This window comes from Gorilla gorilla, chromosome 14, assembly GCF_029281585.2.
Source record: "Gorilla gorilla gorilla isolate KB3781 chromosome 14, NHGRI_mGorGor1-v2.1_pri, whole genome shotgun sequence".
Taxonomy (NCBI): Eukaryota; Metazoa; Chordata; class Mammalia; order Primates; family Hominidae; genus Gorilla; species Gorilla gorilla.
Genome location: NC_073238.2, coordinates 36546888 through 36574388, shown reverse-complemented (window position 1 = coordinate 36574388; position 27501 = coordinate 36546888). Strand labels below are relative to the sequence as shown.

Sequence of the window (27501 nt, the reverse complement as noted above, 5' to 3'; positions counted from 1 at the left end):
CTTCATTTTACAAGTAAAGAAACTGAGATTTAAGGAAGTTAATCATCTAGTTCAAGTTTGCACAACTATTGGAAGCAGTAAAGCCTGCACCAGCATCGGCCTCACCCTGTTAAAACACAGATGCCTAGGCCCGCCCCTGGAGTTTCTGATTGAGTGGGACTTGGGTGAAGCCCAAGAACCTGCCTTTCAAAGGAGCTCCCAGTGATGCAGAGGCTGCCCGTCTGGAGACCACAGTAAGAGCCGCAGCTGGTTCTAGGCCAGGTGGTTCCACGGATGAGATCAAGCTTTGTGGATCTCAGGAAACATGGATGCACTTAGAAGAACAATGTTAAAAACCTAGATCCTAAACAGAGTGGCCCAGGAAGAACCCAATTTAAGCCACCATGCATGCTATTGTGTTTGAAGACATTATTTGTAATACACTTTAATGGAAAACAAGGAAAGAAAAATCAGGAATTCTCTTTGGCATCATTTTCTGTATTTTTACTGTTGATAACAAAGAAATCAAAAAATAAATGTTATATGATACACACAAACACACACACGTCTATCTTCAGAAAAGAAACATATATATACTTGGAAGGAGTTGTAGTTTTTCATTTTCCATGTGAAAAATTGAGGATATTCTTCTCCAGCTTGATTGTTAACCGTCAACTAATTTCTCGCTACCCTCATACAGTACAAAAACAACGTGGAGAATTTTTATGAGGCAAAATTTATACCAAAAACTCCCCTCCATCTCTCCTCCATATTGTGAATGAGACCCTACAGTGACGAAGACTCCTTTTCTATCTTTCTAGATTCCTGAGGCATATTTCCGAATTTGGAATCAGTCTATTTGACAAGTAGAGGCACATCTCTACCACGGGGCCCCCATCTGTGGGTGTGCATGCGTTTCAGCCGTGAGAGTGACAGAGGCCAGAACATGTGGCTAGACTCTCGCCAAGTCCATCAGACCGTTGTTAAGAGGGCTGGAAAAGCCAAACCACAGCACCATCAATGCTGTGATTTATGCTTTGAAAACACTCCAAGTGGAGCAGCCACACATTTATCAATACTAATGCAGGAACTGCACCTGTGAGAAAAATAAGAAAAACAGACAAACAAAAGGGGTAGTAGTGCTTACACTCTGTAAAGGAAGGGTGTCCCGTAGTTTAATAACCTTTTCTATCCCAACTAAACCCTATCTCAGCATATCTTTTTAAAAAGTGGTGATTTCTCCTGAGCAATAAGCAATCTAGACCAAAATCTCCTTGATGATAAGAGGCCATTTCTGATACACTTTGGTTTTCCTACTTTCTGAACTGGCTCAGATGTGCTTACAGGTTGCAGAGACAGTGCAGAAGTCAAACACAACCTTGGATGCGTCATCGCTTCTGGCTCTGCAGGCCCTCTCTGGACCAGTGTTTTCTGCTGTCCTTCCTTCTGTGCCTACTTGTGTCCCTTTGCTGGGAACTGACTCATCCAGAGCCTTTGGATTTGCACTTGATGCCTGGGTCTGGACTCTGCTTTTGTGCCTAGGCATTGTCTCCAGTTCTCTCTCTTCCCTTCCAAATGCTACGGCCAGCTCTACCCACTGGGGATCCCTGCATGGCTCCTAGAACCCTGGTACTGATGCAATCACTGGCCAAGTGGCCCAAATGGAAAAGTGGGTGAGGGGAGACTTCAGACGCTCACACAGCACCTAATAAGTAACTGCACAACGAGGGTTTCATAAGGGATGGAGGAAGAAAGGAAGGAAGGAAGGAAGGAAAGGAGGATGGGAACACAGGGTGCAATGAGAAAGGGTACTCTAGCCTGCCTGGGCAGGTCACCAGCAAATGTCTATAGAAAGCCCAGAAGCAAGTGGGGCCACAGGCCTCAGAGCTGATGTCCACGCGATTCCTTTATTCTCTTTCCACCACTGATCTCAAATTACAGTTCCTGTGCAGATATTTAATAAACTTCTAGAAGTATGTTAATAAAATCTTCATACTTTCATACTCCCTAATATGCCTTTCATTCCATTCTATCTCAAGAAAGCCATTATGTTTTAGTAATTTTACTCAGATAGGTCTTCATGAAGATACATATTTTTCTTAGTGGAAGATGTTTTTGAAAGCTTTTCTTCTCTTCTACCTCCATTCGCAGTCACTTTAGAACCAAAAAAAGAAAAGCTAAGTTGAGGAATCTCCCAGTTCTTCTATTTGCTTTTGAATGGCAAAAGTTCCCCAGTTCTTATCAGAACAGCTCATCCGTTCACTTATTAATCACAGGAGGGCCACTGAATGTCAGATTGCTGCAGGCCACCTCCTAGACACAGAAGATCCTTCTGTGAAAAAGCATAAACGAACAATTTTGACTCATCGTCCATTCTAAAGGAAACAGCACAAACAAAAAGTGCGTGTGTCCATTATGGAGAAATCCATAATTTTATTCTCAGCAATCCAACTCTGTTGAATCCTGTGGAGTACATGGAAAAAAGACAGGATCATTGGAAATGCTACAAAGAGTTTTCGAAATGAAATTTTAGCTCAGGCTTTCACACTTACCACACATGTACTTTTTTAAAAAGCTGCATGACATGATGTTACAATTAAAAAGAAAACATCAAAACATGTTGTCACATGCAAATATAAAACAATGGGCCGTGTCTTAGAGCATCTGCTTCAAGTTAACTGCAGATGTGAAATGTTGATAGAAATTATTATCATTGGTGGGTGTTTTGTACTTTACATTATATCACAATTTACTTAATTGGTTCAGACATATTTTAATAAATTTGATCTTAATCCAACCAGGCAGAAGTGTTCTGAAAAATTTACATAATTGTTATTATAATACCTGAATGCGCTCAAGTAAAGTGCTTTCAACAGTGTCTAGGTATTTAGGAATTTGGAGTTTGGTTTTCAGAGTCTATGAAAATCCCATAGACATTACAATATGAGGCTCTTTTTCCATCTGAAGAAATTTTTACTCCTTTAATGGAAAATCTCAGAGAGAATTTTGGAAAAAGACAAAAAAGGGAGACAGAAGGCCTTTGATTAACATATTTTACATCAAATCACATGTATCGTTCTCTTGGCTCTGCACCTAGGACCTGTCCCCACTGGATGGTGACAGAGGCAGATCACAGCAAGACAGCCTAGCTACTGAAGGCATGTGGCTGAGAGAATCCTGGTGTTCCAGGTGAAAGTTCCAAGACGCTGCATCTTCAGGTCACTCTGGGGTCAAAGATAGTTTCCTATGAGGCTTAGTGGCCAATTGCAGTTCAGAAATAAATAAAAACAATAGAAATAGATAAGCATCCATGTTGATGAATATTGCACTGTACCTGGCACATAATAAACACTCAATAAAATGAAATAAAGCAACATAAGATTAAACACCAAGAGAACATCGTGAAATCTAACTGAAAAGAACAATACATTTAAAATAAAGCATGCATTATCACTTTGTTATCTAGACTGAACTGTTCAATATAGTAGCCACATGTGACTAATTCAAATTTTAACTAATTAAAATGTGATGAAATTTAAAAATTAGTTCCTCCATTGCACTAGACACATTTCAAGTGACTAACAGGCACTTAGGACTGCATGTACACTGCAGTAGACACAAAGATATAGAATATTTTCATTATCAAACAAGGTTCTGTTTAAAAGTAGCGCTGCTCTAAACAATTGCCTGGAAGACACTTGAAGGAATAAAACACGGCTCTGAAATTTTTGATGGAGGAAATACACAGAAAGGACAGAGCAAAAGGTACTTTACAGAAAAGCTAATTCATGTGATACCCAAATTGAGGAGAAAAAAGGCTGGGCGTGGTGGCTCACGCCTATAAGCCTAGCACTTTGGGAGGCCAAGGTGGGCTGATAACCTGAGGTCAGGAGTTCGAGACTAGCCTGGCCAACATGGTGAAACCACGTCTCTACGAACTATACAAAAATTAGCCAGGCATGGTGGCACACGCCTGTAATCCCAGCTACTTGGGCGGCCGAGGCAAGAGAATAGCTTGAATCCTGGAGGCAGAAGTTGCAGTGAGTGAGATCGTGACACTGCACTCCAGCCTGGGCAGCAGCGTGAGACTCCATCTCAAAAAAAAAAAGGAGAAAAATATACATTTTTATGGGGACATACAGAATATCTGGGGATTCATTTTGAGGGTGAAATCCCAGGGGAAAAAACCACTCAATCATCTAAATCCATCTGCTTATTTTGCTTATTTTTTGTGTTGTAAAATACAAAGAGGGAAAAATCATTGTTTTAAATTAGGTTAATAAGACACTATTTGATGTTATTTTTAGTGTTCAATGTAGACTTACAGTCAACACATCAAAGAATGAAATGATCTGTGATACTTGGTGACAGGCAAAAGTACATGGAAATAAAAATTTACGGTATAAGGCATTATTTTCAATTTGGTTTTTCATATTTTTCTTTCAGTGGGAAGATAGCAAGTCTCATCACTTACAGCTTTTTTGTATGACTTATGACGACAATCCACCTTAGTGGTTGAATGCACCATTAAATTTTATCTTCAGTATATTCCCAACATGAAACCTAAATCTCTATTAAGCCTCAGCAATATAATGCAGTAAATTTCTCCAGAGTAGGGATAACCATTACATCTCTGTAAAAAACATCATATTTTCCACATATGAAAATGGTTAAACTAAAAATTTAATGACTGAATCTAGAAAAGCTCCTTTAGGCCACAGAAAATGAGTTTAATCTGTGAATGTGATTTATGGCTGTCGGGGCAGCAAACTTCATCATGCAGCCATAGCACACAATAAAATATGTTGCAATACTTGCCCTTGCTAATGATGCCTGTCTTTGTCCTATGCATGTATTTAGTACCTTGGTGATTCTCACTGAGCTATAAGAACATCTATATCCACCCTGCTAGATGAGGCAGATGTAACACCAGCTATCAAGATTACTGACCTGTGACTGAAATATTGCTCAGAAGTAATGTTTTTCTATCCTTAGAACTACAGCATTCTATTTCATCCTGGAGGTAATTTGAAATATAGAGGGGGAGGGTGAAAGTATTAAGATAATGAATTAAACAAGACAGCTACTTAAATTAAGTCGCATACACCCAATTAAGCCAATGTACTGGGAACTACAGCCACTTACCATGTAGTTGTGTATGCAAAATTATAACACAAATTTTCACTGAATGAACCAACACTGTGAGTATTCTCAAGGAATCTGGGGCATTTTTGTTACACAGGAAATGCTAATCAAGGTAAGTTCAAGGGACACTGCTTTGATCAGCTATAGCTTCCTGCCAAATAACTGAGGTTTAATTTAGCCACATATTCTCATTACTTTATAATTAATCAAAATTTATGTAATTTCTTAGCCATTTAAATATGCATTTATAATTTTCAAATAGTTCACCATACCAAGAATGAATGAACATATTGAAGAAAAATATTGTTGGTACATCAAATGCTGATAAAAGTTAAAATATGCTATTTTGATATATTTTATATGAAGAGGTATTCAAATATTATCACTAAGAATTTCCTTCATTAATATTCACACATTTCGAAGGTAAAAATTCATAAATTTTTGCATAATATTTTGCCATTGTCTTATTCCCTGTATTGTTTATTTGCTGTGTAACAAATCAGTACTCCGAAACTTATGCCCTAAAATAACACATATTTATTGTTTAATACTCCTGTGGGTCAGAAATCTGGGCACAACTTAGCTGGGTCTTCTGCTTCAGGGTTTCTGACAAGGCTGTGATCCAGGTGACATTTAAGACCATAGTCATCTTGGGGCTCAAGTGAGCTGGAATCAGCTTCGCAGCTCTCTCGGTGGTTGCAGGCAGAATCCTGGCCCTCAAAGACTGTTGGACTGAGGGCTTCAGCCCCTTGCTGGCTTAGCGCCATACCATCTGGCCCTGTCCATTACAGCAAGCTCGGGGTAGAGTGAAGAAGAGTATACCAGCAAGATGGAAGTCACAGTCTTCTATACGCTAATCCCAGAGGTGACATCCCACCACTTTTATTTACTCTATTTGTTAGAAGCAAGTCACCTGGTCCAGTGCACATTCAAGAGAACCTGAATATGAACACTCAAAAAGACCGATTGACTCCAACAGCCTAGGGGAGTGAGTAAAGAGTTAAAGAGCGGAGTTACCAACCTATGTAGGAAGTAAAGATGAAAGGATAGGTTTGAGGGAGGAGGCGATAATGAATTCAGTTCTGTTTAGTTTGAAGTCTCTATGGGATGGTCAGGTGGAGGATGTCCCGTAGGCACTTGACACAGGGTCTGTGAGAGGCCAAGCTAACCACACAGATAAGAAAGCCATTAGCACACGAGAGGTAGGTTTGGGAGCAGGGACAGAGACAGAAAATATGAGGACAAGGACAGAACACTAAGGAGCTCCAATATGTAGGACCAGGCAAAGAAAGAGGATCCAGAAAGGGAACTTAGAAGGAATGGTCACAAAGACAGAGTTGTCATCATAATAATATTAAAGAAAAGACAAAAGCAGAAGTGAAGAAATAAGAAAATAAGAAAGAAAAGACTTTTGTTCCATTGTTAAACTGATACAAAGAGATAAAATAAGACAAGGAATTAAATACGTCCATGTGATCTGATAATTCAGAAGTCATTAGAGACCATTAACAAGTGCATTTTCATTTGCTTAATGGTGTGGAAGATAAATCGTAATAGGTTTAGAAGTGACTAAAAGGTGATGAAATGATGGCAACCTGTACAGGCTACACTTCAAGCTTAGTCAAGATAAGATTTTTATTTCTCCTGTCAATTTGGTAAATTTTTGCAAAGTATGTTGGCAATGGTGTAAAAACACGGTACTACCATCCAATTCTGGTAGAAATAATTACAAACTGAAATAATCTTTCTGAAAGGCAATGAATATTGACAGCCTCTCATAACCCCCACATTTCACACTAGGAATGTATTCCAAAGAAATAAGCAGGGATGAGGTCGGGCACAGTGGCTTGGCTCATGCTTGTAATCCCAGCACTTTGGGAGGCCGAGGCGGGCGGATCACGAGGTCAGGCGATCGAGACCATCCTGGCTAACACGCTGAAACCCCGTCTCTACTAAAAATACAAAAAATTAGCTGGGCGCGGTGGTGGGCGCCTGTAGTCCCAGCTACTCGGGAGGCTGAGGCAGGAGAATGGCATGAACCTGAGAGGTGGAGCTTGCAGTGAGCCAAGATCGCACCACTGCACTCCAGCCTGGGCCAAAGAGCAAGACTCCATCTCAAAAAAAAAAAAAAAAAAAAAAGAGTTCGAGACCAGCCTGACCAACATGGTGAAATCCCATCTCTACTAAAAATATAAAAAATTAGCCAGACGTGGTGGCACATGCTTGTAATCCAAACTACTCAGGAAGCTGAGGCAGAAGAATTGCTTGAACCCAGGAGATGGAGGTTGCAGTGAGCTGAGATCGCGCCACTGTACTCCAGTCTGGGTGACAGAGTGAGACTCCATCTCAAGAAAAAAAAAAAAAGAAAGAAAGAAAGAAAAGAAATAAGCAGGGATGAATCCAAAACTTCATAGGTTAATATTGTTGTAACAGTAGAAACCTAAAAACATCTAAAATGCCTAACCATAGAAGACATTTCAAATAAATTAAGGAACACTTTATATGTTGGTAAAGGTAAAACTTTATATTGCCATAGCAGATAAGCCCTAAATTCTCAGTGGCTTAACAAAATATACCTTTATTTCTCCATCCAGCTGTTAAGGGATCCAGTCTGACACAAGTCCCGCCCTATTAAACATGCAGAGCCCAAAGTCATCTTGAATATATCTAGTCAGAAGATGGAGGAAGAGAGAAAGGAGAAGGCATATGCACTTCTTAACCAGGTGGAAGTAAAATACATTCCTTCTATCCCCTCCGGATGCAAGGGGAAGTAAAAAATGCAGTCCTTAAATAGGCAGTTACTCCCAGCAATCATTTTCTAGTACGGAAGGGGAACAGGATCTCTGTGCATAGCTAGCCTTCTCTGCCACAGTCCTCTTCTCTGGTCAAAATGTATCCATGTGCATCCTCATTCCTACATACAGGATCTATTCCCCACACCCTAGTAGACTTGGAAGCCCCATGTTCAATGTGTTAAGATTCCCTGCTCAGTCTGGCTCCCCACGAGACCGAATGCAGCAGCATTCTGCTTTTCCAACCAACTCCAAACGTGTATTATTTCTATTCCTTCTCAATTTTTGCCTACAAACAGAAAAATTTTGCCTGAGGCCATGTAATTTTCCAATGTCCATTTTGTGGGTTGAATTGCAGAATTCAACTTGAATTCCACAATTGAATTGAATTTGGAAAAGCTGTATTGAAGACCTAATCCTTGATACCTGTGAGTGTGACCTTACTTGGAATTAGGATCTTTGCAGATATAATCAAGTTAAGATAAGGTCATACTGGATCAGGGTGGGCCCTACCTCCAAGGATTGGTATCTTTGTAAGGAGAGAGAGATTTCGACACACACACACGCACACACACACACACACACACACTGCAATAGACATGTGAAGATAGGTGAAGATACAGGCAGAAATTAAAATGACGCAGCTACAAGCCAAGGAGTGTGAAGACGCGTCAACCGCCACCACCAGCAGCTAAGAGGCACAGAGGGATTATTTCCCAGAGGTTTCAAGGAGAATGGCCCTGCCAACCACTTGATTTTGGACTTCTAGGCTTCAGAACTATGAGGGAATGAATTTCTGTTGTTTCAAGGGCCCAGTTTGTGGCAGCCCTAAGAAACTAATATAGCCTGCATTCAACCAACACATCCTACAAATATTCTATTTTCACTTTCTGCATTTACGGCTACAGGCAAATTGATTACCTTTAAACTTATTTTTGGAGACAGTTTAACCAAATGTTTCGTTACCCCATACCCTGGACCTCTGTCTTCCCATGCTTCAGCACAAGGTTTTTTACTGTTCCCTGCCTGGCATCTAGAAGCAATGTCACATGTTTTAGGATATTTACTATACTAGCACTCACTTTAAGATACTAGTTTCTATATTTAAGTAACACTAATCAATATAACAGAGAAACTCCATATTTCAGTAGCTTAATCCCATGAAATTTTGTTTCTCACCCTGTAAATCTAGCGGGCAGTCAGGGGGTGGGGGTGTGGAACCGTATTCTACTCTGTGGGGTCATTCATGACCCTACTTTGATAGGGGCTCTGCCAATCCTCAACACATGGCTTCCAAGGTGACCTTGGCCATTGTGACCCAGTGAACAGATGAAAGAAGTCATAGAGCTTGGAAAATACCTACTTCTTCACTATTTTGGCCCATAAGCTACACACACCACTCTTAATGAGCACTAGTCGCACGGCCCTACTGTGATGAAGGTGTCCTGGAAGGACAGCCACACCCCAGAAACAACTTTACAGAAGGGAAAAAGAGCATTGCAATGGGCTGAATGCTTGTGTTCCCATAAAATTCATATGTGAAATCCTGATGCCCAATGTGATAGCATTAGGAGGTGGGGGCCTTTGGGAGATAATTAGAATGTAAGCATGGAGCCCTCAGGAATAGGCTGAGTGTCCTTACAGAAGGGACAGGCCTCTCTGTCATGTAAGGATACAATGAGAAGTTGGGTCTGCAATCCAGGACCATTAACTAGCACAAACTTTGCATTCCAAGACTATTCAAGAGGGTGAGAAACATCTCATTAAAATACTTAAAATAATTACAATTACAAACTTAAAATAATTTATATTGTAAGGCATATTTTGTATTTTTACTCTACCTGTATCTAGAATACATCATTACCAATAGGCAGCAGTACATATGTGGTTGGTTATATATTGATATTACCAGTGTTGGGCATGTGAGTAGGACTATTTATAATTTTTATTTATTTTTTATACATTTCTATATTTTCCCAATTTATATTTCTAATACATATATATTTTTGAGACTGAAGAATAATAACTGTTGTTCTGATTATAGAATTAAAGAAGTTTAGCATTGTACCTGGCACATAATAGCTGCTCAACAAACTTTTATTGCATTAATGAATGACATTGGATGAGAAAGAAAAGAGAATGGATAGTAATTAGGAGAGCATTTCAGGGTCACAAGAGAGTTTCTGTAAGGATAGGCTATTTGAGCATGTGTATAGGTTGAGGAAAAGAACTTAGTAAAGAAGGAATAAATCTAAGATACACTGTTGGAACATAAGAAGCTGAGATCAAGGGCCTGAGGAGAGACTGGTCTTGGGCAGAAACAGAGACTAAAGAGCAGAGGTTTGCTGAGCAGACAGGCAAATAATAAGGAAGGCAAGGAATTGTTTCATAGTTTACGTATATAACTTTATCTCTGTTCATATTTTATGTATATAACTTTATATACTGTTACCAATATGGCAGAGTTGGTGTTACTCAACCTGAAAAGTCTGTACTCTGACTCCTGTAGCCTCTACACCTCTAAAATTTTCATGTAAAATAGAAAAGGTTTTCTAGGGAGACTGAAAGACTAGGAGCTATATAGAAGGCTCCACTGGAGTTTTGGGGAGGACAGCACAGTAATGAATAGTCATTGTGTTTAAACTAGGGAGCAATGGAAGATTTAATTACTAAGTGTTCTGTAATGCAGTATTTTATAAACTTTGTCTCAAGTTATATGCTACTTTCTGTAATTATAGAAATCTAATGTTATTTTACCTAATTTTGATCTGGGTGCAGACAGTGTCAACATCTTGGCTCTAGAATCAATAACATGTGTTCAGGTTTTATGATTGGTGATACTCCCCCTCGGAAACCCCCTTTCTCCTGCATCATTCAGGCCACTACAACAGCAAGTGGATCTTCATGATGTTTTTTGTTAGTCTCTGATGGAGGAGAGACTAGTACAGTTTTGGCACACGGACTGAAAATACGTAAGATATAGTTTGCAAAGCCGGCATGTAGAAAAGTTCTGCCTTTGTTAAAAACAAAATCTTATCTCAATAACTTCAAATAATTTCACACAATTTCTTATGCCCTGAATGAGTCTTGGTCTTAGGTATGCATATATGACTTACCTACTTTTTTCCTGCTATTAGCCAAGATCTGCACCACCCCCCCACCCCCACCCCATGTCAGATACACTCAAATTTGCTAGTTTCCATACTAAGAGTTCCACCTACTCCTTTTACATTCAGGGGAAGGAACAAGTACTCGTTGTACTTTCCACTTTAAATAGAGAGCACCTGCCAATGCACTTGGCACATAAAGCTTGTGCTCAATAAATGTTAGATACTAATATACGGAACATAGTGGTCTTTGTACACTGCTAAGAATTACCAGTAGTCCAACAATACACTTCCTAGCTCGCTAATGACATGTGAGTTTAAGAAAGGGCTCAAACCAATCAAGGGAGAAATTTCTTACATTAAAGCATTATACAAGGAGTGAATTCATTATTCAACAATAAATGTTCTGCTGGTTATTAATCCAGGTCCTGGGGATGGTATTTAGAGCTACCAAACCAGCTAACTTCCCTCAGTCATCTATTGCTATAACAGAGTTTGTGCAAGCACAGTTATAAAGACCGTAAGAAGGAAGAAATCCAAGTTGTGCCAAGGCTACTTGGGAGAGAATTATGATGGAAATGTTTATTAAGATTCTCAATAAATAAAATGCCATGCATGGGATGATGGCTTATTGGTGAATTTGAGCTGTTTCAGGCTGATTTTCTTATAATCCCACATGTGCTCACCAGCTGACCCACATCTTGATATCATCTGCTGGACGTTACTGAGATAATAAGAACATTCTCCTGGGATGCGAGTAAGGATACAAATCAGTTTTCTCAAAGTAATGTCAGTATGTGTGAAATTTACCATAACCGGGGGATTGTCAAATATATATATATATATAAGAGATAATCATTGGCTAATCTTATTTTTACAGTAAGCATGGGATGAAAAAGGTTAGTGTATTCATACCTACTATAAAAAACATTAAAATTATCTAAAAATATCATTACTAATGCTTAAATGTAAAGTTAGCACAGCAGTGAACACGAACATTTTAGAGTTGTAGAGGCTCAAGAAGTCAGAGTCCAGAATTTTCAGGCTGAGCAACACCAACTCTGCCTAATTGGAAACAGTAGCAATTAAAGTAGAGGACTATTAAATCCTATCAATATCTCTTTCAACCAATCATGATGCAATTTTCACTGTCAACTTTGTAATCTGTATTAAAGAATAATATCTTTTTCTTTATTGTGTTACAAGTGATGTCCTGTAGGTCATGTCAAAATTAAAAAAAAAATGAGAATTAAATCAATTTTGTAGACAATTTAGTTCTTATTTATATCTACCAAGATTTTTCTCTTGTAATATTCAGATAAAGATAAGTTAGGGGACTTGAATCACACAGATAAAGCTTCGGTGTTTTACTTCATTGTGTTTGGATGAACATACACATATTAAAAGAAAAGACAGACATAATTTCCTGTCATTCATCTAAGGACAATTCAGACTTAATACATGGAAGCAACATTTTTTTAAACAATCATTTAAAAAGCTAAGTGCTCCTTGAAAAACATTATTGACCTTTTTTAATCACCAGGGCTTGTATTCTCATCCTTATTTGCACTATTTGTACTGTGTACATCATCAGTCTTAGCGCATCTCCATCCTTGATGCCTGTTCATGAACAAAAACAGAGTTAAGCAATACCTAGTAAGTCCTTCACGTGTGTGGCCCTAAGCGTTCTGTCTATTAAAGGCAGCTGGATTTGAAACCCAGTAGGACCCAACTTGCAAAGATAAGGAAACTAATACAGGGTATGGCCGTAAGCATTGATCCACCTTTCTGGGTCAACAGCTGCTCATCTGTTGATATCTCTGATGAAAGCAGGGGAGCATGAAGAAATAGCCATGAACGTATCATGCATCACTCCTTCCACCATCCCCACCCACAACACGAGAGGTTGATTTTTTTTTTTTTTTGGAGATTGAGTCTCGTACTCTTGCCCAGGCTGGAGTGTGGTGGCGTCATCTCGGCTCACTGCAAGCTCTGCCTCCCAGGTTCACACCATTCTCCTGTCTCAGCCTCCCAAGTAGCTGGGACTACAGGCGCCCACCACCACGCCCGGCTAATTTTTTTTGTATTTTTTTAGTAGAGACAGGGTTTCACCGTGTTAGCCAGGATGGTCTCGATCTCCTGACCTTGTGATCCGCCCGCCTCAGCCTCCCAGAGTGCTGGGATTATAGGCATGAGCCACCGCATCCAGCCCACAGCTTGATTTTTAAAGGAATAAACTGCTGCACCCAGAGGATTGTTTAATTTTACTGAGAAAGTCCAAAGTTATAACAGCAATAAAAGTCAGAGTTTTATGGTAAAGAATCCATTTGGATTGTTCACAAAACATCTTTTTTCAGATTCCTCCAACCTGCTAAAATAAAGGATAGGAATCCATATATTTTGTAATAATCAAGAAAAGTACCATAGTGCATAGTGTTTCCTAAGGGAAGGCCCTGATGGAATCACAATATGCCATCATCAATGAAGTAACATTTCATCACATTCATTTGACGATGTTAACCCAGCTCAGTGGGATACCCCTTCATTTGGCCAGTTGACAGCTTCTGGTGGCTTCTTAAATGTGAAAGATGTATTAAGTTCATACCTACTGAAGACATTGGCAAATCATTCCTGACACTGTGCAATTTCACTTGGTAAATCCAGAGAATGTGTCAGCAAGCTGAGTGTAGTCATCTGTGAAAAATACTCTGCTTTCAAATAGAAAAATAAAACTTGTTACACTTCTCTTTGCATCTTTAAAACTTACAGGCTTACACGTGAATATGCAATTCTGCATTTCCATACCTATAAAATACATATCCCACTAGAAAATTTATTCTTGTTAGATCCTAGAATCACTAGATTCTGGTTGCTTGGGAGAAATTTCTTAAAAAGCATTCTGGCTCAGCTTGGTATTCTCTATGGTTGTCTTTTACTGACAAGACAAGGCACTTTGTGTTATTTTAACATCTTATATCCTATACCCCATTCACTCCACTAAATATCTGCTTTCTTCACAGCCCATAGACATAGCTGTAAGAAAGTCTAGCCACAGAAGGAAATTTTAATTTTTAAGCAGCTGATGAGATGGCAATCTGTCTTGGTTGCTGCCATAATCTTCCATTTACAGCTGACATGTTTATTCTTGGGCATTTAAACTGTGGCCCAGAAAGCCATGAAGGGAGGCCAGTTATAAATGTTAGATTTGATTGGAAATGACATTCCAAAATAAACATGCCAAAGTGCAGCAGAGCATTCGCCTATGCATCTACGCTGCATCACACTCAGCACACAAACCCACAGACACACAAACACACACAGAGCATTTGCCTTTGCAACTCCACTACACTCAGGCATACAAACACACAGAGACAAGTGCATGATTTCTATCTGATTCAATAAGAGGAAAGAAAATGAAGCGAGCACTGGTCAAAACAAATGTCATTCTACTCAGCAGCAAAGCATGTAAGGAAGGCATTAAGCCTCATCTTCCAACATCATAGAAGAATATTTTTAAAGACACAGGAGGAAGTATTTCTCTTGAAAGATCAGCCGGGAGGTCACCTTTCCACATCACTCAATTCTCTAATGAGAAAATAAATGAATGAGAATAATAATTATAAAGGAAGGAATCCCTTTAAGAAGATATAGATGCACAATAAGTATAAACCAGACTGGGCCTTCTGCCCAGAAAATGAAGCAAACGAAGGCAAAATCTGGAGGGGAAAAAAAAAAAAAAAACAGATTTTTTTTTAAGAGAATACTTGAAAGGCATATTTAGCAAACTATGGGGGAAAAAAAAGGAAGCAAGAAAAACAGCATGAACAAGCGTGTTTACACAATGGGAAGGCCTGGGAAATGAAAGAACAGAAGGGAGAGGCAAGTAAAACACTGAAACACGAAGCCCACCTTTCTCCATAAGGCTCTGCCTTCAGGAGCCAGCCTATTATGTCAAATGTCCTGCAACAGGAGGAAACTGAGGTGGAAACCCTTAATTAGAAATCTTTAAACCCCTGGCCTGTTTTTTTAATTATTATTACTGTGTCTGGGTGCCAGAAGGACACATACTAATTTTCATCCCATTTCTCCAATTTGTCTTTACTTTTTGACTGGGCCAAAAAAAAAAAAAAACACACACCATTAGCCTGTATCTGCTAGAATTATCCCCAGTATGGTTAGAAGGAGGTAATATTAGAAGATAACAAATTGCCAAATGGTCAATTTAGTCGATGTTGCTGTGGGCATGGAATGATGAACTGGTGAAATTTTAAGCTGCTAAAATTTCCAGTAATGTTACACAGGCAAAATCATAAAGTTCACGCTTCTGAAGGGTAAAGAAATTTGTTTCTGCCTGGACTCAAATGTTAACTTACTCTTCCTGCCTAAAGAAACAATGTATAAATCCCATTTATCTAAGTGTGGGCTGAGCTCCTGGAGTCCTCAGAAAGCAAGAGTGGACCTTGTACCACTGTGAAAACTGTGAAGGATCAGATATTTTACCCTACCTGCAAGTTAAAAAGTTAGCCTGCCACCATTTCATGGTTACCCCTGAAGGTATGAGACTCCTGGGTTAGAGACAAAAAATTTTATTACTCCCAGCAAAAGGAGTAGTCAGTGACTGTGTAATTGCATCAATTTTCCAAGCCCCGAGTCCCACAGGAGCTTAAACAGACAAAAGACATCTACACTGACCATGGGTGGCTTTACAAAAGATAAACCCTGAGTTTGGGGTATTCACTGCTTTTAGAGTTAGCAAAAGACAGACTTCTTTTTTCTGCAGGGAGATAGTATCTCGTGCCTCAAAGTTGCTCTCGCTGCAAACACAATCCTGAGCCCAGGTAAAGATCAGTCAGGGACTTGCATTTTGGGGACATCATAAGACACAAATGAGCACAAGACTCCCAGTGAGGAATGTCTCCCAACAGGCACCATGAGCCTCATGAAACCACTGTTTGGATAATCATCATTGGTGGCAGGCATTTTGAAGAAATCAAAGCCCTTTTAGAAATATAGCTAGTGGTAAAGATTGTGCTTCAAGTTTGAACTTGAAGAAATTGCAAATTAAAATAATAAGTAAGAGTTCTCTCAAATGTTCACTAAATTCTCTGAAACTCAGGAGAGCGACCACATCTGCCTTAGCTCAAAGCTCAGCTGAAAGAACTTGGTGAAATTATTTAGTCTCCCTGTGCATTAGTTCCTCATCTGCATTAAGGAAATAATGATAACTAATTATTAGATCATCATGAATATTAAATGACTACATTTCTATACATAACACCATATAGGTGTTAGCCACTACTATCACTGTTACTATCATCATAATAGTATACTGGATGGAATATGGAATGTACATTTAATAGGACCAGGATAATGACAAAAGATATAATACATATTAGAATTAGAACAAAGTTTTCTTAAGCATTTCACTAAGTCTTGGCAAGGTTGAATAAGACGTTAATATTAGACTTCCACTTCCAAAGAGATGAAATAGAAGTACTTTTTCTCATTCCTTCTGCTAAGTACCATTTAAAATCCTGCACGTTGTGTATAAAACAAACATAAAAAGCCTCTAAAAGACAAATGAGAAAGCTCACTGGCTAGAGATGGTAGGATACAAGGAACAACATCATGGTGAGTTCCTGGGGGTTTTAGTTTGGGTTTTAGCTGGAGAAGCTGACAAGACCAAATGTCAACAGGAGCAGATAAAAGCAACCCCTCAATAAAAATGCCTGCTATCCTTAACCAAAGAACCAGAAAGGAGCAGTTTAGCAAGACAGTCAACTTTCAGAGTATAACGTCTCTGCTCCAGCCAAAGAAAAGACAGTGGCCCCATCATCATGCCAGCAAAGACAGAGTGAGAAGCCTAGACTTCCACTTACTCCAAGGTGAAAGGAGACACCTCAACGCCCCTATTGGGGTGGTGTTAGAGAAGGCAGAGAAGGGAGCTGGGATGTTCATCCTTGCCACATGGTAATGAGGCTGCCTCACTACAGGGTCAGTGGAGACTTTGTGGGAAACCTGGACTTCCACCTCAACCCAATAGTAATGAGATGCCCCTCCTTCTCCTTGATATGTTGGTGTCACAGGTGGCCTAGTGCTAGATAAGTGCACTAGGTCTTTCGCCATCACTCAGTGATCATAAGATCATTCTCCATGGTGTCAGTGGGACCATGTAGGGAGCACTCATGATGTATTCCTTCCTCTCCTTTCCAGGGGAATAAACAGGGGCCCAGGGGCTGGAGGACCCAGAACTCCCATCACTTTCCAGCAGTAACAGGAAACTCTCCACTTCAGGTATCAATGAATGCCAAGGGACTGGATTGGATTTCTTCCCCTAACTGGAGATAATGAGGCAACTCACTCCCCATTTTTCTGTCAGAGGATGTCAGAGGAAGCCAACTGATACAGGTTTAAATAAGACCCTGAGTCTCATAACACAATACCTAAAATGTCCTCATTTCAATATAAAAAATCACTCATCACAGCAAGAATGAGAAAAATCTAAACGAAGGAAAAGACAATCAATGGAGGCTAACACAAGGATGACAAAGATGTTGCAATTATCTGATAAATACTTTAAAGCAGCCACAATAAAAATACTTCAGTGAGCTATTCTGAACATACATGGAACAACTGAAAAATAGAATCTCTCAGCAAATAAATAGAGAGAAGACATAAAAAACCAAATGGAAATTGTAGAACTGAAAAAACACAAAAACAAAATTTTTTAAAAAACTTAGTGTATGAGTTCAACAGTAGAATTAAAGGGGCAAAAAGAAGAATTAGTGAGCTAAAACAGAACAACATAAATAACCCAATATTAAGAATGGAGAGTAAACAAACTGGAAAAAAATAATAAACAAGGCCTCTGGGACCTATAGGACTATAACAAGAGACCTAAAATTCTTACCATTGAGACCTTGGAAGGAGAGGGGAAATAGAGTGAAGCTCACAAGTACTCAAAGAAATAATGGCTGAAATGTCCCAAATTTGGCAAAAGACCTAAAGCTACATGTTTAAGAATCTAAAAGAAATCCAAACAGAAAAACTCTGAAGAAGTCCACCCCAAGACATAGCATAGTCAAATTTCTGAACACTGAAGACAAAGAAAAAGTCTTGAAAAAAGCAAGATAGAAATAAGCAATTATCTATATTGAAAAAAATAATTTACATGACGGCATATTTTTCATTAGAAATCATGGAGGCCATAAGGAAGTAACCTACTTTTCAAGTGCTGAAAGAGAACTGTCAAGTGAAGAATCTATATCCAGTGAAAAATATCCTTCAGTAATGAACGAGAAACCAAGACATCTTCTGAGGAAGAAAAAGTAATAGAATTTGCTGCCAACAGATCTATCTTAAAAAAAAAATTGTTGCTAATAAAAATTCTCTAAAAAGAAATCATAACAGAAAGAATCTTGGAACTTTGAAAAAGAGAAGAGAACAAAGGAAACTTAAGTATAAGCAAATACGTTTTCCTTTTCCTCTTAAGTTTCTAAATTATGTTTGAGGGTTTAAAAAATATAATATTCTCTAATGTAGTTCTAAATATGTGGAGACAAAATATTTACAACAATTTTATTATGAATGGGAGAAGGTAAAGAAATGTAAAGAGAAGCAAGGATTCTATACTTCACTTTAACTGGTAAAATATCAAGACCAGTAGGCTGTAATAAATTATGTACATATAATGTAATAGCTAGGAAAACTACTAAAATCGCTATACGAGATACTTAAAAACACTACAGACAAATCAAAATGTTACTCTAAAACGTGTTCAAGTGACCCACAGGAATGTATGAAAACAGAGAAGTCAAAACAAGACAGAACAAACAGAAAACAAAAATAAAATATCAGACTTAAGCCTTAACATATCATTAATCATATTAAATGTAAATGGTCCAAACACATCAATTCAGTAACAGAGACTGACATAGTGAATTTGAAAACATGACCCAACTATACGTTGTGTATAAGAAACTAAGGTCAAATATAATGATAGGAGTAGCCTAAAAGTAAAAAGATGGGGAAAATATATTATGCAACCATTAATCTAAAGAAATTAAGAGTAGCTATATTAACATCAAGTAAAGTAGACTGTGGAGAAAAGAAAATTACCAGAGACATACAAGAATATTACATAATGATAAAAGGGTAAATCCACCAAAACATACGAATTCTAAATGTGTATAAATGAAACAACACAGCTGCAAAATATGTGAGGCAAAAACAGAACTAAAAGGAGAAATAGACGAACTCACAATTAAAGTTGAAAACTTCAACATCCCTCTCTCAATAATGATAAAACAACTGGAGAGAAAAGCAGCCAGGATCTATAAGAACTCAAAACACATCACCCAACAGAGTCTAACCAACATTTATAGAATACTCCAATCAGAAACATTTTTTACACTTACAGAACCTTAACCCATGAGAGACCATCTTCTGGGCCATTAAACAAACCTCAACAAATTTAAAAGAACTGAAATCATACAGATTGTGTTCTATGGCCCCTGTGGAATCAAACTAGAAATCAATAATGGAAAGATAACAGAAAAACCTCCAGACATTTGGAAATATATATATCTAATAATCCATGGGTCACAAAGGAAGCCTCAAGCAAAATTAAATATATATATATATATTTATTTACATACTTGAATAAAAATAAAGACACAACATGTCAAAATTTATAAGACACACCTAAAGCAGTGCTGACAGAAAACCTTAGGAAATTAAATGTTTATAATAGTAAAGAGGAAAAATTCAAATACATAATCTAACCTCCTACTTCAAGGACCTAGAAAAAGAAGAACAAGAGAAACCTGAGGCAAGCAGAAGGAGAAAAATAATAAAGTTAAGAGCAGAAATCAAAGAAATTTAAAAGAGAAAACAAATCAGGACGAAATGTTAGGTGACCTAGCTCCTAGAAATGATGTGGATTCAGTGGCCATAAATAGCACTATCCAATTATCATCTTTCTTCTACTTTGTAATATGAAAGATAAACAGAAGCAAAAGGAGGCCATGGTGTGCATTTCTAAATAACATTTTGATGTGAGCTAGGATCTTTAGCTCTCCATATAGACAGAAGTTTCCATCTACTACCACATGGAAAAATGACACACAGAAATGTATTTATTACTTTAGTGTATCTTTGAATTACATGCATCCTCTCTCAGAGTATCCATGCATGAGCTATCGGATGAAAATAAAAAAAGAATGTCTGAAAATTAAAATACAAAGAAAAAAATTGAAAAAGGAAGTCTGAAAACATCTTCCATCATGGAAGAATATTGTGGTGGCATGCGATGAAATAGACACGTGATTCCCTTCCCCAAAGTATATCAGAAATTGCTAGCGTTTCGATGCTTTGGGTTGGTACCATGAGATTGCATATTCAAGTAAAAGAACAGAATTCCAAGAAAAATGAGGCATATGTAGTTGGAAAAAAAATTTGTAAACTTTGCAGCATGAGGAACACCCCCTTGTGGCTGCCAACCTGCCTGCTGCCCCGGCTGCCAAGTTCTCCCTTATTAATGTACTGATTTTAATGATGACAGCAAAGAGAATAACATAGAGACTTGTTTTGTTTTGATTTTGCTGTGTCAGCATTACTTAAATATTAGTTTCACTATTCAGCTATAATATCACATTCTCCAAACTGTTCCACAACTAGTAAAATTAAAGATAGCATCACTCACACAGCTGGTAATAAAGAGAACTTTTTTATGTCTGAGTGGATCAATATTTATACATCTAAATTGTAGCATAAAGTTTTCAAATTCTAATCTGATATCAAATGGAATAATTTAGACATGCCAACTTTTAATACTACATAAAATTATGTCATTTAATTAACGCTAAACTTAGTCATATTAGAAGCACGGACAAATAAAGTTGTAATCTAAAAAGAGGAAGTCTTTTATTCTAAATATTTTATTCTAAATATCATGGTATTTCTAAATATCATGGTAGTCGAGGTTGGAAGTTTTTAAGATGTATATATGATACACATCATAAATATATAGATACTATTTCATATATATAAATATACATATATAAATATATTTTATACATATAAAATAGTATATACACAGACACACACACACACAGTACAGGGTTAAAAGAACACAGGCTTTGGAGAACGCAAATGTGTGCTGAACCTGTTTTGGGCTAACCATGCCTGTGGTATTTGGAAAGTTACATGAACTCTAAATCAGAGATGTTTCAAGTGTCAAAAAAAATAATAGGCCAGTGGGCGACAGAGCGAGACTCGGTCTCAACAACAACAACAAAAAATAAAAATAAAAAATAGGCCAGGCGCTGTGGCTCACGCCTGTAATCCTAGCACTTTGAGAGACTGAAGTGGGTGGATTACTTGAGGTCAGGAGTTCAAGACCAGCCTGGCCAACCCAACATGGTGAAACCTTGTCTCTACTAAAAATACAAAAATTAGCCAGGCATGGTGGCGGGCGCCTATAATCCCAGCTACTCGGGAGGCTGAGGCAGGAGAATCGCTTGAACCCGGAAGGCAGAGGTTGCAGTGAGCTGAGATCACACCACTGCACTCCAGCCTGGGTGACAGATCAAGACTCTGTCTCAAGTAATAATAATGATGATGATGATGATAATAATAATAATAATAATAATAACACACCTTGTTAATGTTAATTCACTGTGTTAAATCAATTAACTCATTTTCTCATAATTACCCTTGAATTAAGTTATTGACATTCTCTCCATGGAAAAAAAAACCCTTGGAGAAAGGTAACTTGAATATGGCCAAATGGGCAATTTGGATAGAACTGGGATTTGAACCTAGGACATCTGATTCCACATCCTTTTCATGAGCCACAATGCTCTACATGTGGTTTTATTTCTTGGATCACATGTAACACATCCATAAAAGTGCCTGGCCCATAATAGCTTCCCACAATTAATAATTTTATTCTTATTACTATTGGTATTAACGTATCAGTATATCATATCCCAAAGGCTTTCTGAAATGAGCCAACATCTACATTTATTATCAAATGATAATAGTTTCTATAGCCCTTATCTAATATAATTTACGCTGTCATCACATGCACATAACTTATAACTTGATATAATTTGTTCTCATCATTTTAATTTTAGTCCTAACCGTTGTTCCCACTTTCCCTTTTTTCTACCTCTTCTGTAGTACTTACTATGCTCCAGTTAAGCAATGTTTTTCTCTCCCAGTAGACATCAAAATCCTTAAAGGCAGAAGTGACACTTTATCCTTATTTCCCCAAAGCTGAGAACATCACTGTCCAGAGTTAACACACAATGAAGATGTGAGCAATGAATGAATGGCTGTTTCCTTTCTCTTAGGTATCATTTTTCAATTCTGATGTGGTAAAAAGTCTAATAAAATTGTCAGTGTTTGGAGAAATCAGGAATTTCTACCACATTTGATTTTTTTTTTTGCAATATGAAGAAGATAGATATTGAAAAATATTTAAAGTTAAGAAAGCAGCTTTGTGCATAGGACTCTATATACCTATTCATGTCCTTGGCACAGCGGAGAAGGCTGAACATCTACCCTAAGAAAGAAAAGACAGTGGTCTGCAAACACTTAGCTGTTTCTACACACGGAGTGATAAAAAGATCAAAAAACCTTCCCATGTATTATATCATGTTTAGATAAAAGTGATGAGAACTAAACCATCTCCACGATTTTATGATTAGAGAAGTTCAAGTGTCTGAAACCTTAGCCACAATACATTATGTCAAAAGACCAAGGTCAACAAGCTTGATGGAAAATGAAGAGTAGAACAGCCCATGGATTCATTCTGTGGCTGTCTGTGTCTCTAAGTGCTTTCAAGAACCTGAAGCCCATTCTAATTGTTCTATATTATACAGCTATGTATGCATATTATTAAACAAGCATAAGGCTATTGATACAATTCAAAAGCTAGAAACAAATATAAGAAATAAAATCTTAAGTGCCATTCATGAGAATGTTTGCTCTATGTGAGTGGAACTTATATTTTAACTTTTTACTAAGTACTTAATTCAGAAGTTAGTGATATAAAAGATATTTTGTAATTATAGGTTCTCATATGACATAATAAAAAAATGAAATTCCTAGACCATAAAGACCTCTGGTTACATTTCTTGGCATATACTATAGAGGGTATTGTAAAGATTAGGGATAGAGATTAGAATCCTGCACATAGGACATATGCCACAAAGAATAAAGTTTGACCTCCATTTCAACATCCTAAGATTAAAAAATTACCCAAATAATGTAAGCAGCTACACAGACAGAAACCAATGTACTATAGCTACAAAACTCAAATAGGTTCAGCTCCAAATCAGGCTATCAGTGAATCAAAAGGAAATACACATGGTGTCACAAAATCAGTTGTGCATGAATGATTTCATAATTCTAATTATCCCACTGATCCGTTTTGCCACATTTATTGTGAACTGACTACACAGTCATGTCTCTCAATCTTTAAAATACCACTCTGCTGTTTTCTTTATTCCTCACACTTCCATTCCTGTTGTCTCAGACTTGGAGTATTATGATGGATTCCCCACCCACACCCTACTTCAAGTGCTGCCTCACCTCCGCCATGATATTCTGATTGCTTACATTTCCTAAATTGCAACCTCATCATTTTACCCTCTACCTGAAATACTCCAGTTGTTCCTCACCCTTTTTAGGATAGACTCCATAATCCTTATATAACATATTAGGCCAGGTGCAGTGGCTCATGGCTGTAATTCTAACACTTTGGGAGGCTGAGGTGGGTGATCACTCGAGGTCAGGAGTTCGAGACCAGCCTGGCCAACGAGGTGAAACTCCGTCTCTACGAAAAATACAAAAAATAGCTGGGCATGGTGGTGCATGCCCATAATCCCAGCTACTGGCTACTCAGGGAGGCTGAGGCAGGAGAACCACTTGAACCCAGGAGGCAGAGTTTGCATTGAGCCGAAATGGCGCCACTGCACTCCAGCCTGGGCAACAGTGTGGGACAAACAAACAAAAAACCCATATCAATTCCCATATAATCTGACCTCTGCCTTTCCATGTTTCTTTCCTCACCCCACTCCCCACCCTTGCCTACGCACCAATGGTGCAGCGACCTTGAGCTACCTAGTTATGACATTCTTGCTTTTTCACAAACTATTCCTCTGCTTCCTGGGCCTGGGAGGATGATTAAAGCTGCACTAGGGAAGGGCCAGCCCCACCAACTCTGAAGGGGCGGGGCTCCCACTTGTACCCTGGCAGTCGCTGGCTCTCTATAGAGCATGCAGCCCTGGGGGCGCCTTTGAGACTGGAGCAGGCACCAACAGCAACAGCAGGGAAAAGCCAGGCAGCGGCAGCAGGCACTTCTGAGCCTGCAGGGCTTTGTGGCGGGGAGGAGTCTTCCTGGCCCCGCAAGAGCACAGAGATGACGGTGTCTGGAGCCATGGCAGGGCGGCTGCTGTGTCACCCGGAGCGGGAGGCGCAGCCCAGAGGGGCAGGGCCACTGCTTGCACCATGGAGCATTATAGCCCCAGGCATGCATCCCCCCTGCAGCCTGTGTCTTGGCAGCCATGGCTCTAGATGGGCAGCTGCTGCCATCATTAGGATTTAAAAAGCAAAAAGAAGCAAAATAATAGTAATAAAACAAAGAAAACAGGCTGGGCGTGGTGGCTAACGCCTGTAATCCCAGCACTTTGGGAGGCCAAGGCCGGCAGATGATGAGGTCAGGAGATTGAGACCATCCTGGCTAACACGGTGAAACCCCGTCTCTACTGAAAATACAAAAAATTAGCTGGGCGTGGTGGCGGGTGCCTGTAGTCCCAGCTACTGGAGAGGCTGAGGCAGGAGAATGGCATGAACCCGGGAGGTGGAGCTTGCGGTGAGCCACGATTGTGCCACTGCACTCCAGCCTGGGAGACAGAGCGAGACTGTCTCAAAAAAAACAAAAACAGAAACAAAAAAACATGTTCATATATCAAAGTAAGTTAGTAAGTTACTATGGTTAGTAAAGATAATAATAATAATAATGACTATTAAGTGGGGTTGGAGGATGCTCAGTAAATTATGTGCACCTCTTGCACCTAACTATTGAACTTGTTAACAAATAAGACAAAAGCATTAGCAATTGAATATCAAATATTGCCTTCCTTGCTTAACAAGCTGATATTTGAGAAAGTAAGATAGTGGCAACAGTGGGCTTCTTCATACTGAACCACAGAATTGTACTCATTCACGGCGGCAAGCACTGCTTCCCATGTAAATAAACGCGGAGGAGCAGCCAGCTCCCAATGAGAAAGAAGAAGGGAAGAAACTGCTTTCTGTGCTCACTTCCTCTCCAGAGCTCATCCGTGAGGAAAGCGTTGCCTCCGCACCTGGGATGGACAGATAAAGGGGTGAAGACAGGCCAAAGCTGTGACAAGTCTATGTTCCTGCCCTCAAAGAAAACATTAGGAATGCACATTATGTATTTTACCCTGCAAATGACTAAGTTAAAGGCATTTGTTAAAAGAATAAGAATACTAGACAGCAATATTAAGATGTGAAGTCTTTAAGTTGCATTACATTTAAAATTCAAAGGTAACTACTAAAAGAATACAAAGGGAAAGTCTATACCAATACAGATAAAAAGAGGAATGATGTAAATCCAATTATTCAATAAAGAATGTTAAACAATAAAACAAAAATCAAAGAAAAGGTTTGGTACATAAAAATAGATACACAGAAGTCTTGATCTATTAGTAATCATAACAAATGGTATTGCAGACAAAAAGCTGAATATAATCATAAGGAAATTCAAGAGAATTCCAATTTAGAGACTTCTGATGAAATGAGTGACCTACATGCTTAAAAAAATGCAAACATAATAAAAGACAACAAATAACCGAGGAATATTCCAGATAAAGAGATATGATTATTAAATTTGGTGCATAATCTTGGGCTACACTGAGTCTTAGCAAAAGCTGTTATAAGAGACATTGTTGGGACAAATGTTGGTATAGAAACAGTAGATTAGAAAAAATATATCAATACTAAATTTTCTAAATTTGATAAGACACTTATTCTTGTACATTACAAAATAAACACTAAGGTCAAGGGACATAATGTATATAATCTACTCTCAAAAGCTTCAAAAAATTGCATATGGGGGGATGAATATGTGTGTATGAGTGTATATAAAAGGAAATGATAAATTCATGTGGCAAAATATTAAAAATCAGTGAGTCTAGATTAAGTATATAAGAGAATTATACTATTCATGTAACTTTTCTTTAAATTTTAAAGTATTAACAAATAAAATGTTTAAAACTGTTAAAAGAGAGTTGACAATAGAGTTTGTGATCATTTTAAAAACAAAAATAGCACTGTTGTACTGTGTGTGGACACATTGGTACGTAGGATGAGTATAAGTTCATGAGTGAGAAGGATTCCACTAACTTCAGAATGCAGTTGTCCCCCCTTCCTTATCAGTGGGGGATATGTTCCAAGACCCCCAGTGGATGCCTAAAATCGTGGATAGTACTGAAGTAGGAAATTTCCCTGACCCCTTCACAGGCAGGATCTGGAGTGCACAGGCACCGGCAGGGGCAAACTCCACTAACTCGCTGCTTCACCTCTCACAGGAGGGAGAGCGCAGGTGAACAAGTGCAAGAGCTGGGGCGAGCACTTTTGGATGCCAGCAAGAGTGAACTCCATGCCAGCCCTGCAACAGCATCTAGGGGAGGGTGCCCACAACCCTTGAAGCCCCAGAAAAAGTGTTACACTGCCCTTGTAGCTTTGCCATCTGCAGATGGTTTATGTATTAACAGCTCAGTGGAGGGGCAGTGTGACAGCCTTTTGCATTTTGCACCAGCACCTGAGTTCTTGTCGTGCATCCAGGAGGAATGAAGTTGCACAAACAACTTGAAGACAGTAAATGTGGGGGTTTTTATTGTGATTAAAGTGGCTCTCAGTGGGAAGGGGAGCTGAAAAGGGGATGGAGCAAGAAAGTAATCTTCCCTGAAGTCGGGCCATCTGCAGCCAGACTTCTCTTTCAAGATATGCTGTCAAGCCATCCCTCTGAAGTTAAGCCATTTTTCTCCAATGTCTAACCATAGCCTCCGACATCCAGCTGCATCTCCTCTCTCTGCCAGTTCAGCCTGGGGTTTTTATGGGCACAGGAAAGGGGGTGGGGCGGGCCATGGGTGGTTCTTGAAAAGGCAACATTTGAACAGGAAAACAAGGATGTATGTTCTCACTTTGGGCCACAGTTCCAGGCTTGAGGGTGGGGCTCTCGCTGGGGACCTACCCTCTTCTGCCCAGAATTTCCCTGCCTTCCGTCCCTATCGCTACCGAACCCTATACACACTATTTGTTTTTCTGTGCATACATACCTGTGTTAAACTTTGATTTATAAATTAGGCACAGTAAGAGATCAACAATAACTTATAATAAAATAGAACAATCATGATGATATGCCAGCATCACTACTCTTGAGC

General features: G+C 38.8%; 1 long non-coding RNA gene across 1 annotated transcript in view; it reads right to left on the bottom strand.

Moving 5' to 3' along the window:
• Positions 1-461: 461 nt before the first annotated feature.
• LOC129526330 (uncharacterized) overlaps positions 462-27501 on the bottom strand; it is a 235927-nt gene continuing 208887 nt past the window's right edge. Inside the window, exon 5 of the long non-coding RNA XR_010130499.1 lies at positions 462-2442. This is a non-coding gene — a long non-coding RNA (uncharacterized lncRNA). The remainder of the gene's footprint in view (positions 2443-27501) is intronic.